The sequence below is a fragment of the Mauremys mutica genome, chromosome 13 (genome assembly GCF_020497125.1).
Source record: "Mauremys mutica isolate MM-2020 ecotype Southern chromosome 13, ASM2049712v1, whole genome shotgun sequence".
In the NCBI taxonomy this organism is placed as follows: Eukaryota; Metazoa; Chordata; order Testudines; family Geoemydidae; genus Mauremys; species Mauremys mutica.
In genome coordinates, this window is record NC_059084.1 from 43060159 (window position 1) to 43076079 (window position 15921).

The window sequence follows — 15921 nt, forward strand, 5'->3', positions numbered from 1 at the left end:
TTACATGCTTAGATTTCTTGTTGTTTCTTTGTTTATATTTCTGATTAGACACATCCCATGACAAATACAGAATGGCGAAATCAAACACTCATCACAGAATTCATCCTTCTGGAATTCGGGGATCTCCAGAAACTGCAGTTTCCTCTCTTCCTGCTGTTTCTAGTGATCTACATTGTGACCATGGCTGGGAACCTCACCATTGTTGTGCTAGTTGTGACTGATCGGCACCTTCACACCCCCATGTACTTCTTCCTGGGGAACTTGTCCTGCTTGGAGACCTGCTACAGCTCCACCATCCTGCCCAGGCTGCTGGCCAGTCTCTGGGCTGAGGACAGAACCATTTCCGTTAGCAGCTGCATCATGCAGTTTTACTTCTTTGGTTGCCTGGCTGGTACCGAGTGTTTCCTCTTATCCATAATGTCTTATGATCGGTATTTAGCCATATGTAATCCACTGCGCTATGCAGCTATAATGAACACCAGGGCTTGTATCCAGATGGCCGCAGGGTGCTGGATAAGCAGCTTTGCCCTCAACAGCATCGTTGTCTATTTGATTTTCCAGTTAGTGTTCTGTGGTCCTAAGGAAATTGACCATTTCTTTTGTGATTTCACCCCACTGATCAAACTCTCCTGCAGTGATACCGACTTACTCACCCTAGCAGATTTCTCATTCTCTACAATATGTGCCCTACCCCCATTTCTATTAACGCTGGCATCCTATGTTTGTATCATCACCACCATCCTGAGAATCCCTTCCACCACCGGGCAGCAAAAGGCATTTTCCACCTGCTCCTCCCACCTCATTGTGGTTACCACATTCTTTGGCACCCTGATAATTGTCTACATGGTGCCACCCGTCAACACTCTAATAGATTTAAAGAAAATTTTCTCTGTCTTCTACACTGTTCTAACCCCATTGGTCAATCCCCTCATATATAGTTTCAGAAACAAAGAAGTAGACATTTCCCTGAGGAAATCTGTCAGGAAATTTGTTGCCTTTATAAGGAGGCAAAAAAATTACTAGATTAACTTTTAGGTTCAAATGAAATGGGGATAAGTTTATTGGGTCCCACACTCAGCTACTGTGTTGTGAAGAGTTAGATTAGTGTTGGTAAACGCTGATTGCACAAAGTGGCCAAAATATTATTTCCATAATAACTCATATGTATAGATAAGCAAAGTATGAAAAATGTTGCTAAGAACATAAGAATGGCTGTACAGCAGGTTTCTCAAGCAGGGGTCGCCACTTGTGTAGGGAAAGCCCCTGGCAGGCCGGGCCGGTGTGTTTACCTGCCCCGTCTGCAGGTCCGGCCGATCGCAGCTCCCACTGGCCGCCGATCGCTACTCCAGGCCAATGGGAGCTGCTGGAAGTGGCAGCCAGTAAGTCCATTGGCCCGCACCACTTTCCATAGCCCCCAATGGCCTGGAGCAGCAATCAGTGGCCAGTGGGAGCCACGATCAGCCGGACCTGCAGACGGGCAAGTAAACACACCAACCTGGCCCGCCAGGGGCTTTCCCTACACAAGCGGGCGACCCCTGTTTGAGAAACCCTGCTGTACTGGGGCAGATCAAAGGTCCATCCAGCTCAGTATCCTGTCTACCAGGGTGAGATTCTCTGGCCTGCGTTGTGCAGGATGTCAGACTAGATGATCATCATGATCCCATCTGACCTTATATAAACTTTGGCCAGGTTTATTGCAGATGAAGCATGGTTCTAGCTCCCTGGATCAATGTCTGTAGTTACACTAGCACATATATGCCTATGACAGTGGAGTCAGCTCAGTGAATGTCTGGACTTTCCATTCCCCCTACAGCTGATATACCCAGTGACAGAGTTCGACTTCCTTATTCATGTTGAGTATTTCTTTCTCTCGTGAGCAGTCCCATTGAAACCCATGGAACTCCTTAATGTAAGGCTATAAAAAAACATGAGTAAAGGTGGTAAAACATACACTCAGTGTCATTCATATATTGAACTTTTCTTCCCTTACTTCTGCAGAAACAGCACAGCCGGAAAGAGTCAACTACAGTTATGCCAACCACAATCTAAAGCCAGTTTCGAATTTCAAGTTCAATTGCACTTGAGCAATGAAGATAGTTCATAATGTGCTGATTCCCTGGCAGGATGATTCACTGGGAACCATGCTTTACTTGAGGCACAGTATGGATGCACAGGGGGCAAAATTAAGAAGGTGCAGGCAACCACACATCAGGCATTTTCCAACATTCAAGTCCTTGTCTTTGCAAGTCAAATATTGCCTTTGTCTGTTTGTTTAAGACAGGTTTTTTAATGCAATTTAATTATATGATTGTAGTAGAAAGAAGGCCTGAAGAATGGGCCTGGTGCAAAGCCTGAGGCCTGAACCAAAGGCAGAAAAACTTATGCTATGAGCAACAGTCAAGCCCTGTCAAGAGCAGATGCTTGCCTGAAACTCGGCACCAGTATTGCTAACATTCCTAAAACACACTTAATGCATAAACACATTCCAGCAGGCCAGCACAGCAACACCCCAATCTAACACACAATGGCATAGTTTGACAAAAGCTATGAAGAGAGCCATTTTTTTTGTGAAACATCAGAAGAAACGTACAAAGACAGGTGGTGAATGGGGGAAAAACGGGGCAGTAACAAACACGTCATGAAATACGTAAGGTTATATATAAATTGGTTATTCCAGATTGGTTGTCTCAGTCTATAAATGTTGGGATACGTCGCTTTAAACCTTCAGCTGGCCTAACTTTAGGACTTTGCTTTGTCAGTAATAAACTTGACCAGGTGCCTTCACTACTAACAGGTCTCTGGTCACTGGGCAGTTCGACTGGATCCTGCTGTACAGTCAGTGAGTCAGTGAAGCACACAGAGAGAACACACATGCAGCCAACATCTGACAACTGAAATGCCTCATGGTTTTCACAGTTTCATCACATTTAAGTCCAGAAGAGACATGAGCTCAACCGTCTGACCTCCTGTATCTCTTAGGCAGTGAAAGTTCACCCAGATACCCCTATGCTGAGCCCAATGACTTTAGCTAAACTAAGAATGTAAGTCCTCAGGAGACTGCACTGTGGTGAGCCAAAGGCAGAGAACAGGACAAACCAAGGTGACCCACATGCAGGGAATTGATCACCTGAGGCACGGTTTTGACATGTGTCAACTAGGAAATGGGCCAAAGATACCAGATTGTCATCATGCTTTACCAGCATTTAGAGAGTAGCAGAAGCACCTGGATTCATATCAGTGGAAAGCCCAGCTGACTGCTCCCGATGAGCTAGCCTGTTTGCAACAACTGGGGAATTTGGGATTTAAATAACTGACAAAGAAACACAACACACCTTGATGGACTTTAAACTGTGTCTTCACTAATATATCCCATTGGTAATGGAGGGTTTGCAGTTAGGACATTTAGGTATTAACAGCAACATTGATTGAGTCATGTCCTCTGAAATATTGCTAGAAGTTTCAATGGGTTTTCAACAGCAAAGTTCAAATTGTTCCCTGGTGTAACTCCTCTGTTTTCACTGGTTACACCAGGGGTGCATCTGAACCAGTGAGTTTTTATCACTGAGATACTGAGCTTGGTTCTGATAACAGACACAGCAGAGACTGTAAAAAGACACAAACATAGCTGGAGAACTGGATTTAGAGTCCTGGTCCTTTATGTCCAAACACTCTGGGCCAGAGTTTTAATGGTATTTATTTGCCTAAAAATGCAGATAGGAACCTAGTGAGATATTCAAAAGCAGCAGGGGACGAGATACAAAAAAATGGACTTGGGCTCCTAACTACTATAGGTGCCTAAATCCCAGAATCCTGCCTCAGTGGGATTCTCTAAACCTCCATTCAGCTGCTCCTGAAGTCTATAGGCATCGAAAATCAACTTGCAGCCTACTTTTTGCAGTCAAATTCCTTAGCGGGCTTAGAGTTCTGTCTCTTGGCAGGCGCACTGCAGCCTGAGAAAAGGCATCTGGACACATACATCCCAGAGTCTCTCCACCTAACTCACCTGAGGGGTCCAATCTAGTAGGTGAGCTCAGAGAAAAAGGCTGATGTGGAAGTAAGGACTCGCTTGTCACTTTTAGCCTAGTGGTTAGGGTACACAGCTGGGATGTCAGAGATCCCTGGTTCAAGTTGCCCCTCTGTTGGAGGGGGGAAAAGGGGAATTTTTGCCTATCCTTAATTGAAAATACGAGTATACTGAATCTATGCTGAAGTGATAGATACAAGTGTTCCTAGAAGAAAGAAAGAATGAAAGAAAGAATAACTTGGGCCAAAATTTTCAATCCTTGATTCATGATATTTAGATTCCTATATTTTTATTTGGCTGTGGAAATTAGCTTAGAAACCCATATTCAAAAACAATCTACCCAAAATAATGATGCTGTTTTTCATTGTTACACACTGATTTTCTCAGCTAACTCGGACAGTTCCAGATGTGGAGATATGCATGCTGTAGTTTATTGTGTATTGACAGATCTTCATGAAGCAAACCACTCCTATCATCCTCAGTTTCTATCACCACAGACTGATTAAAAAAGAGGAAAACAAAGAAGTCAGAAGGCACTAATCTATACCCCTCTGATTCATTAAACCAGCAGAATTTATCCTACATTCCTTTAAATTGAAAAAAAAATTACTTGGATTCTCTGAATTCATGTGCAGTTTACCCAAAGAATTTCTCAGGGCCTCCTTAACATTGGTATTTCGCAGGCTATAAATGAGGGGATTGACTAGGGGAGACAGGACTGTGTAGAAGGGACAGAACCCTTTGTTCAGGTCTCTCAGTGTTTTAGACTTTGGTAACATTTAGACAATAATCAAAGTCTCATACAATAGTGTAACAAAGATGAGGTGAGAGAAGCAGGGGGGAAAGGCCTTTTTCCTGCCAGTGGTGGAAGGTATTCATAGGATGGGGGGAGATGATGCAGATATAGGATATTAAAATTAAGAGGAAAGGAGGCAGAGTGAAAATACAGGCAAATGTTACAATGTACCATTACTTTATTTCTTTGAATTCTTCAGACCCATAAGATGCAAGAACACAAAAACTGAGAGACAAAGTAGGCTGCTCCCTAAAACAGAGAGGCACAAGTCTAGGCTGGCTGGCTGCAGAATGACTCACAACAGCTAGACAAGGTCAGCTCCCACACTGCTGCACTGGGCGGCACAGTATGGGGAGGAGGTGAGCAGCCCGCAGTGGAGAAAGAACAGGTTAAGGACTATTTAGAACAGCTGGACATGCACAAGTCCATGGGAGCGGTTAGATAGGTTGGATATTAGGAAAAACTTTTTCACTCAGAGAGTGGTGAAGCACTGGAATGGGTTACCTAGGGAGGTGGTGGAATCTCCTTCCTGAGAGGTTTTGAAGGTCAGGCTTGACAAAGCCCTGGCTGGGATGATTTAGTTGGGAACTGGTCCTGCTTTGAGCAGGGAGTTGAACTAGATGACCTCTTGAGGTCCCTTCCAACCCTGATATTACATGATTCTATGATAATGAATCCAAGGGTGCTGAAGGAATTGACTGATGTGATTGCAGATCCATTAACCATTATCTTTGAAAACTTGTGGTGATGACTTGAAAAAGGCAAATATCGTTCACATCTTTTAAAAAGGGAAGAAGGAGAATCCGGGGAACTACAGACCGGTCAGCCTCACCATAGTCCCTGGAAAAATTGTGAAGCAGATGCTCAAGGAATGCATTTTGAAGCACTTGGAAGAGAGGAAAGTGATCAGGAACAGTAAACATGGGTTCACCAAGGGCAAGTCATGCCTGACCAGTGTGATGAAAGATGAATGCTCAAAAAGTAGCAGAGTAAAAGAAAGAAAGAAAGAAAGAAAGAAAGAAAGAAAGAAAGAAAGAAAGAAAGAAAGAAAAAGAAATTGTAAGGTCAATAATGGGTAACCCTTTTCTGAAGGAATGAAATGGCCATGTCTAAGAAACTATATCAGTTCATCTCTATTTTACTATAGGCTAAAAATTTTCCTTTAAGGTTCTATGCCTGTTTCTGAAAGCAATCCGATTCAGAATAGTTTTTCTCAGGGACTGTTTGACCTCTTTGTTTCTCAGGCTATAGATAACAGGGTTGATCATGGGAGTCAGAACTGTGTAGAAAAGAGAGAATATTTTGTTTAGGACCTTGGGAGTGTTGCTTGTTGGAAACACATAGACAGTAATCACGCTCATATATAAAATTGTCACCACAATGAGGTGAGAGGAGCAGGTGGAAAAGGCCTTTTGCCTCCCTATGGTGGAAGGGATTCTCAGAATGGCGGTGATGATATAAATGTAGGATGTCAGTGTCAGTAGCAAAGGCACAAGTGTCCCAATGGTAGAGACAGTAAATGTCGCCAGTTGCAGAGTCTGGGTGTCACCACAAGACAGCTTTATCATGGGTGAAAAAATCACAAAAGAAATGGTCAATTTCTTTGGAACCACAGAATGTTAATGGAAACAGGAAATAATTTAGTGTGCCATTGACCAGAAAACTATATACCCAGGACCCCGCCACTAGCTGGAAACAAACCCTGCCATTCATCAGAGCAGCATAACGGAGTGGATTGCATATTGCTAAATACCGATCGTAAGACATTGCCGCGAGCAGCAGATTTTCTGTTGTTGCTATAATAGCAAAAAAATATGTTTGCACAAGGCAGCACTTAACAGAAATGGTTCCATCCCCAGTCAGGAGACTGGCCAGCAGCCTGGGCAGGATGGTGGAGGTGTAGCAGATCTCCAAACAGGCCAAGTTTCCCAGGAAGAAGTACATGGGGGTGTGAAGGTGCTGATCAACCACAACGAGCATAATAATGAGGATATTCCCGACCATGGTCACAATGTAGATCAGTAGAAACAGCAGGAAGAGAAGGGGCTGAAGTTCAGGGGCATTCCCAAATCCTAAGAGGATGAATTCCACGACCAGGGTTTCATTTCTTCCTTCCGCTTTTTCCATAATATGTACCTAGAAACACAACACCATTAAATATTAATGGAGGAGTACACGCAGTCAGGTTGTTCTGTCAGTTACACTGGCAGAAAGCTGGAGTAGGTAACCTCGTGCCACTGCATCTCTCCACTGGAAAAATGAAGTTGTCAATAAACAGAGGAAGACTCATATCGTTAAGAGGTTGAGCTTCCAATAAAGGTGAACCAAGAGCATGGAACCGTATTGAACTACAGAAATGTCCTGTCTAAGTCCCGTAAGCTCTCTTGAACTCTAAATAAAGACTTTTAAGCTCCAATTTTGAAGTATCTTTATCACATCAGTGTCACATCAACAAATCTACGTGACATAATAAAAAATTAATAGATTGGAAATGAAAGCTGTTTAGAGTTCAACCACGGGTACATCCGCCCTCACCAAAACAAACAAACAACCAATAAACCTAAACACACATCATGGGCTGTTTCCTGATCTCATTTACACCAGGGTACATTACATCAGCATCATATGGATTTACACAAGTGCAACTGAGATCAGAATCCAACCCCAAATAAAGGAATGTTAAGGAAATAAAAATGAAAATGCATCAGGAAAGAAAGTAGAGAGTCATATTTATCCAGAAGGGAGAATGATGTGCCTGTAGAAAAATGAAAAACTGGAGAATCACAGAGATATATAGACATAATGAGGTGAATATATGGAGAGAGAGAGAGAGTTTATTTCTCAAAATTTTATGAGCAATAAAATATAGATAAGTTTAAAGAGAATTAGCAGATCCTTGCTATTAAAGAAAAAGTATGAGACTCAATAACTCTGAAAATTTTTCCTGTTTTTTATCCTACACACTTAGACTCAGAATCGTAGAAGATGAGGGTTGGAAGAGACCTTGGGAGGTCATCTAGTCCAACCCCGTGCTGAAAGCAGGACTTACCCTAAATAAATCTTCCCAGCCAGGGCGTTATCAATCCAGGTCTTAAAAACCTCTAAGGATGGAGATTCCACCACCTCCCTAGGTAACCCATTCCAGTGCTTCACCACCCTCCTAGTGAAATAGTGTTACTAATATCCAACCTAGACCTTCCCCACTGCAACTTGAGACCATTGCTCCTTGTTCTGTCATCTGCCACCACTGAGAATAAGCTGAGCTCCATCCTCTTTGGAACCCCCCTTCAGGTAGTTGAAGGCTGCTATCAAATGCCCCTTCACTCTTCTCTTCTGCAGACTAAACATGCCCAGTTCCCTCAGCCTCTTCTCGTAAGTCATGTGCCCAGCCCCGTAATAAGTTTTGTTGCCCTCCGCTGGACTCTCTCCAATTTGTCCACACCCTTCCAGTAATGGGGGACCCAAAACTGGATGCACTACTCCAGATGTGGCCTCCTTGGTATATCTTCATATATCAATTCTTGATATATCCTAGCTTCTGAGCTCTTCATCCACTGATTTATGATGCACCCATATAAACTATGTCTACACCAGGAGTGGCAACGGTACATTGACACTGGTGCAACAGGAGTGTATGTGACACAAAAATGGAAATGCAGAAAGACACATATGCACAGAGAAGTGAGACTATATTTTTGTTTCAAAATTTTAAAAAGCAATAAAACTCATGTGGGGAAAAATAAAATAAAATACACACACACAAGGAGCCAATAAACTAGAAAAAATCCTGGAAGATAGGTCCATCAATGACTGTTAGATGGAGAGTTGACTCTTGGGTAAGAATTGTTCTGATGATGTGCACAAACTAGTCCAACAGATACCATTATCTCTCTTATTAAATTACAACTTATGCAATGTTAATTAGTGTTGATGAATTGTATAGTAAATTGCTTCACGCACTTTGGTTCATTATAAAAAATATTCAAGAGACCAAATAATCAATGGCGGTCAAGTTTATTGCTATAAACCAGTAATAATATGATACAGGAAAAAGAAAATAGGTGACAGGGAATGGATCACTTGATGGTTACCTGTTTTGTTCATTCCCTCTGAAGCACTTGGCATTGGCCACTATGAGAAGACAGGATACTGGGCTAGATGAACTGTTAGTCGGACCCAGTATGGCCATACTTGTATTCTAAATCTGAGAGTCATTCATTGCTCTTTCTTAGGCATGTTTTGTTATAACCCATCTGTGATGAATTCACCCTGGGGCGCTATTTGGAACTGGAGTTCCACTGAGCACTCTGACCCACCAGTCTGGGCTCCCTCTCACACTGTGCTGCTGTGGCAAGCTTCAGGCTCACTCTTGGTCCTACATTTCCTCCAGTATTAACACAGGTAGGGACACACCCAGCTGCAGTTACATGCAGCTTTCTGACCAGCCACTGCATGAACCAAGAATAGAGAATCTACAGTCAAGATAACCACCAGTTTCCCAGCCAAAGACCCCAGAGCTGTACCGCCCTGCCCTGGTCAAAACACTGACTGGTACAAATTTGTTACCCAGTTCACCTATCAGTTCAATGTGGAGAGAAATATGCATACTTGTTCTAACCCAGTTGAGATTTTTCGCAGACACTTCATTTAAAGGCACACAGGTTTAGGTGAAACTACAGACAGGTTTATAAACTACAAAAGAGAGACTGTAACTGATTATAAGGGACAGCAAACAGACCAAAGCAGATTACCAGCAAATAGAGAAAAACTCAAACTAAGCATAAAACACTGGTTAGACTGACTATGAATGAGCAGTTTCTCACCCTGACTGATAATACCAGCAGTCTGGCAATTCTCATGGCACAAGCTGCATTTGCTTTGCCGCTTGGGTTTCTCAGGCTAGAAAGTGCTTTAGCCTGGGTCCAGCACTTTGCCCAATTCAGTCTTTGTTCCTCAGTTGTTTCCAGCTGTCGTCTTGTGTGGGCAGTGAAGAAGAACCAAGGGTATCACTCCCTGGGTTATATAGCTTTAGCATAGGGTCGGGACCCTTTGTTTCAAGATTTGATTCACAGAACAATTTGTGGAAAAACACAGAGAGCTCAATATGGTACCCAGAGTCATGTGGCCTGGTCTCCTGCCCTTGTGGAGTCATAGCAACCATTAATTACAGGCTCTCTGGAGTGTTCTTAGGAAGACTCACCAGGTGGGAGATAAGCTTCTCTTCAGGCTTATTGTTTTCCCTCATGGGTCATTAGCCTGAATAGACCCTTCCCAGCCAACTATCTAGACTGTTAGCATCTTGCCTAGTGGGAGTTACCCACTACATTTGAAACAGATATATAGTCAATATTCATAACTTTGGATACAAAAATGACACCTGCATACTAACAGGAAAATCATTTTCAGGAAATCATAACTTTTCCAGTGACAGTTTAAATGACCCATCTTGCACAAAATGCATAATAATTATGCTATGACCATATCATAATAATAGCACTAGGAAGAATATGGTGGGCAGTGTCACAACATCTACCTTTATTTAATTTCCCCCTGCATTGAACAAGCAATTCTATTCTGTTTTATATGGGGGGTGCCTGAGCAGGTATTTTTCTTTTCTAAATCAGATTTCATTTTGACTGTGCTGCTTTAACTTTCACACTGATGACCTATTGCCAGCTGCACCCTTACCCTAACCCTTCCCTCAGATTTTCTGAGACAAGATTGTAATCTTTGCACTACGTTTTCCATTCTCTTCTACTATTGACACTCTTAAATTATCTCAGGAAACTGAGCTTTGGGTTCCTATCTGGATGCCCGGATTTTAGAGCGCTTCTTGGTGTCTTTTGTTATTATTCCCTTTCACAGAAATTAATTTCTCTCCTGGTTAGCAATTTCTCCTTCAGATGAGATGATGTAATCTCCCCTGATATTTCTCCTATTGGGAATTTGAAATTATTGCCTAGAGGAAAGTTAATATTTGTTTTTGGAAAGGAAAAACAATGGTACAAAGACAGTCCTATTACTAACCTCAAAGGGGAAGTCATGGAAAACAAGTGATTCCAGAGGGAAAATAATGGAGACAGGAGAAGTGTTGACTCAAAAGACAAAGCAATAGAAAAAAGGGAATGTCTAATTTCCAAGGAAATTAATGCAGACGGAACTTCTGATCTCAATGGAAATCTGGGTTTATATTATATAGTAGATGAGTAGATCTTTAAGACTAATAGGGAAAAAAGGAACCAATATCAATTCATTTTTATAGGAAGAAGAAAATTAAATGCTCCCAAGTGAAAAAAAAAAAAAACTTGGATAAAGCTCCCAGGTCAGTCTGATCTCTGGAACTGGAACTCCAAAGAGCAGGCCAAGAAGACCCCTAAGCTGCCGTCTGAACAAAGTTTTAATTCCTTGATAACATTGGCTGTGGTTTTTGCAGGATCCTAAGGGAGTTAGGCACCCAACTGCCTTTCAATGTCAAAGGGGGTTGGGCACCTAACTTTTCTATGCTCTTTTGAAAATCCCCACTTTGATGCCAAATGGCCTAATTTACACCCATCCTTCTGGTCTTTGCTGAAAGAGCAGAGGGCTGCTTCTCCCAAAGTGTGAGGGACTATACTGTGGATGTGGGATGGGAAAGGAGGAGGTGGATTACTGTTCTGTAAAACGTGAATGTAGCCCATACGAGACATGGAGAAAATAACTGTTGCCTTTTCCCCTGATACAAACCCCCTTGTAACAAATGACTGAGGCCTTGGTTACGCTGCCACTTTACAGCACTGCAACTTTCTCACTCAGGGGTGTGAAAAAACAGTGTCAATAATTGTGACATTCTATACCTTGGGAGGAGCATACTGTAACCCCATATTCTTCATTTTTATATAATCTTAATCTTACTTATAAGGCATGCCTTGTAAGGTATCAGGGGAAAGATCTGCTGAAAGTCATTTCTCTAACCATATGTGTATATCATTAATGCATATGAAGTTATGAGAATTGCATTGTATGGTTGTCATTAAAATATACTGTTAGTTGGGGAATCAGCCAGATATTAGCTTCCCAGAGGCAACAGCAAGAAAAGTAACCAGCGCCCGGGTGGGGTGTCAAACAACCCATCAATAGCCGTTGTCCAGTAAGGAAGCTACAATGCAATGACTCACCTGAATGAGGCCACACCAGAGGAATTGCTCAACCTTGCTGGGTGGCTCAGCAATGCCCCCAGACATGCCTGGACTTGTGCTGCCCAAGCACATGGAGTGGGGTTATAAAACAGGTGGAGTGAACACATACTGGGCCTTTCTCTTGCCCCCAGCTATGCTGCAAGGAACCAAGCCACTGAGAAGAAGACACAAGAACATAGGAACATGAGAATGGCCATATTGGGTCAGACCAAAGGTCCATCTAGCCCAGTATCCTGTCTACCAACAGTGGTCAATGGCAGGTGCCCCAGAGGGAGTGAACCTAACAGGTAATCATCAAGTTATCTCTCTCCTACCATCCATATCCACCCTCTGACAAACAGAGGCTAGGGACACCATTCCTTACCCATCCTGGCTAACCGCCATTAATAGACTTAACCTTCATGAATTTATCCAGTTCTCTTTTAAACCCTGTGATAGTCCTAGCCTTCACAACCACCTCAGGCAAGGAGTTCCACAGGTTGACTGTCTGCTGTGTGAAGAAGAACTTCCTTTTATTTGTTTTAAACCTGCTGCCAATTCATTTCATTTGATAGCCCCTAGTTCTTATATTATGGGAACAAGTAAATAACTTTTCCTTTTTCACTTTCTCCACACCACTCATGATTTTATATACCTCTATCATATCCCCCCTTAGTCTCCTCTTTTCCAAGCTGAAAAGTCCCAGCCTCTTTAATCTCGCCTCATATGGGACCCGTTCCAAACCCATAATCATTTTAGTTGGCCTTGAGCAGTTCAAGATAGTATATTCCTGGGGTATGGTGCTGGGAGCTGGGGGGATTTGGCTCTGGTGCCTTTCTCTATGAGATGCATGAGTGGCTCCGGGAGCATTCATGTAATCTACCTGGGTGTAGGACTCCACATGCTGTTGTGCTGAGTGATCACCGCACCTGGAGGGGCTTGCTGCTGATCACTAGCACGGCATTGTGAGAGACAGCCCAGGCTAGAGAGTATTCAAGGGGAACAGTGGTTCCACAGTCCCAGGCTGCACCCCAGGGGGATCCCATCACAACAATGCACCAGTGCTGGTAGCTACTCCCCTCATGGGGGTGTTTTTTTACACTGCTGGGAGAGCTCTCTCCTAGCTTTGGTGCCACGACTACATAGTCATGTTAAAGCACTGCCATGATAGCTTAATGGGAAGTTGATTCGTGGGGAGGTATTGATCTGATGACATTCACAAACCAGTCCAACCAACACCATTTGCTCTTTTATTATATTGCAACCAGTACAATGTTACTTAGTGTTTATTTATCTTTTAATCAATTGTTTCACCCACTTTGGTTCATTAAAATTACATTCAGGAGACCAATTAATCAATGTTAGTCAAGTGTATTGCTATAAACCAGTAATAGTAAAGTACAGGGAAAAGGTTCTGTATGATACCAATTTCCAAGGAAGCTATCACTTGCTGTCATGTTACATTCATCTGATGGAGAAGGTGAGCTCTCAAAATTATACTGCTATGCCCAATTTTTTTATACCTGTCCTGTTTACAAGTAATAGATGCTACCATGGCAGTGTCCCCCCGTTTGTGTGATGAAGTAATAAAGAGTGCAGGAATAAGAAACACTGACTTTTTAGTGAGATAAAATGAGGGAGAGTAAGCCTCCAGCTGCTATGATAGTTCAGGCAGGACATTAAAGTGTAGGGGCAGGAGAGGAGACCAGCCTTCCGTTGCTATGGTAGTCCAGGCAGTACAGAATCTTTTCTTTAGACATGATGGGGGCGGGGGGGCTGATGGACCTCAGCCCCCAGTTGCTATGATGAGGACAGTTACCAGCCATTCTGTACCATCTGCTGGGAATGACCAGGAGTCATTCCTATTTTTACCCAGTCACCCCCAGCCGACCTCACCGAGGCCAGCCAGGAGCACTCATGGGCTGATGATGAGAACGGATACCAGTCCTTCTGCACTGTACCGTCTGGGGGGGGGGAAGGGAGAGGATGCTGCTGTTTAGCTCTCCAGCACCCTGTCTACCAGCAGCATGCAGTAGACATAGGGTGACATTGAAAAAAGGCAAGAAACAATTTATTTCCCTTTTCTTTCGGGGGGGGGAAGGGTGTAAATTGACGACATACACCCTGAAACACCCGGGAAAATGTTTTTGACCCTTCAGGCACTTGGAGCCCAGTCAAGAATGCAAATGCTTTTCGGCGACTGCGGGGACTGTGGGATACCTGGAGTCCTCAGTACCCCCTCCCTCCCTCCATGAGCGTCCATTTGATTCTTTGGCTTTCTGTTATGCTTCTCACGCAGCACTGTGCTGAGTCCCTGCTGTGGCCTCTGTCTATCATAGCCTAGAGATTTTTTCAAATGCTTTGTCATTTCGTCTTCTGTAACAGAGCTCTGATAGAACAGTTTTGTCTCCCCATACAGCGATCAGATCCAGTATCTCCCGTACGGTCCATGTTGGAGCTCTTTTTGGATTTGGGACTGCATCGCCACCCGTGCTGATCAGAGCTCCACGCTGGGCAAACAGGAAATGAAATTCAAGAGTTCGCGGGGCTTTTCCTGTCTACCTGGCCAGTGCATCCAAGTTCAGATGGCTTTCCAGAGCGGTCACAATGGTGCACTGTGGGATAGCTCCTGGATGCCAATACCATCGATTTGCGGCCACACTAACCCTAATCCGACATGGCAATACCGATTTCAGCGCTACTCCTCTCGTCGGGGAGGAGTACAGAAACCGGTTTAAAGAGCCCTTTATATCGATATAAAAGGCCTCACTGTGTGGACGGGTGCAAGGTTCAATCGGTTTAACGCTGCTAAATTCAGTTTAAACGCGTAGTGTAGACCAGGCCTCACATTGAGTAGCACCTACCTCCATCTGGGCTCACATTGATTTCAAAGGGATAATTCCAGGAGTGCGGTCCTACTCAGAGTTAATAGTTTCATAAGTGTCTAGGGAAACTATCTTCAGGCGGTTAAACCTTTGGAGGCTGTTATCTATTGTTGTACTCTGAGTTAGCAGTGCAGCTAGTGATGTATTGGGGAAGAGGAATTATGTTGGATATGGAGATGGCAACCTGAAATACAACATGGCCCCAAGGCGGGGAATTGGAGGTGACATCTGTGTCAGGACAGACATTCAGCACGATGGACAAAATCAGTGTAAACATCTAACTCAACTCAAATGGAATTGGCTTGTTGTATGTCCATGTGTGCCAATGTTGATTTCCTCATCCTAGGATCTGGATGACAAGGTGCCCCAGTTTCCCTCCACTCATAGATAGTTGGGTGGACATGGTATCTGTATTCTGAAGCCTTTAGTCATTTTTTGTTGTTCTTCTCTGGACTTTCTCCAATTTCTCCAAATCTTTCCTGAAATGTGGTGCCCAGAACTGGACACAATGCTCCAGTTGAGGCCGTATCATTGTGGAGAAGAGCAGAAGAATTGCTTCTTGTGTCTTGCTTACAACACTCCTGCTAATACATCCCAGAATGATGTTTGATTTTTTGCAATAGTGTTAGACTGTTGACTAATATTTAGCTTGTTGTCCACTATGACCCCCAGATCCCTTTTCGCAGTACTTCTTCCTAGGCAGTCATTTTCCATTTTGTGTGTGTGAAACTGATCATTCCTTCCTAAGTGGAGTACTTTACATTTCTCCTTATTGAATTTCTTCCTATTTACTTCAGACCATTTCTCCATTTTGTCTAGATCATTTTGAATTTTAATCCTGTCCTCCAAAGCACTTGTAACCCCTCCCAGCTTGGTATCGTCCTCAAACTTTATAAGTGTACTCTCTAGGCCATTATCTGATTCATCGATGAAGCTGTTTAACAGAATTGGAACCAGGACCAGTCCCTCTGGGACCCAACTTGATATTCTTTTCCATCTTGACTGTGAACCGCTGATGACTCTGGGAACAGTTTTTCCATCAGTTATGCATCCACCTTATAG

General features: G+C 43.3%; 2 pseudogenes; one reads left to right on the plus strand and one right to left on the minus strand.

Moving 5' to 3' along the window:
- Positions 1-240: 240 nt before the first annotated feature.
- Positions 241-958, plus strand: LOC123347395 (annotated as a pseudogene).
- Positions 959-5953: 4995 nt separating this feature from the next.
- On the minus strand, positions 5954-6947 carry LOC123347978 (annotated as a pseudogene).
- Between the last annotated feature and the right edge of the window lie 8974 nt (positions 6948-15921).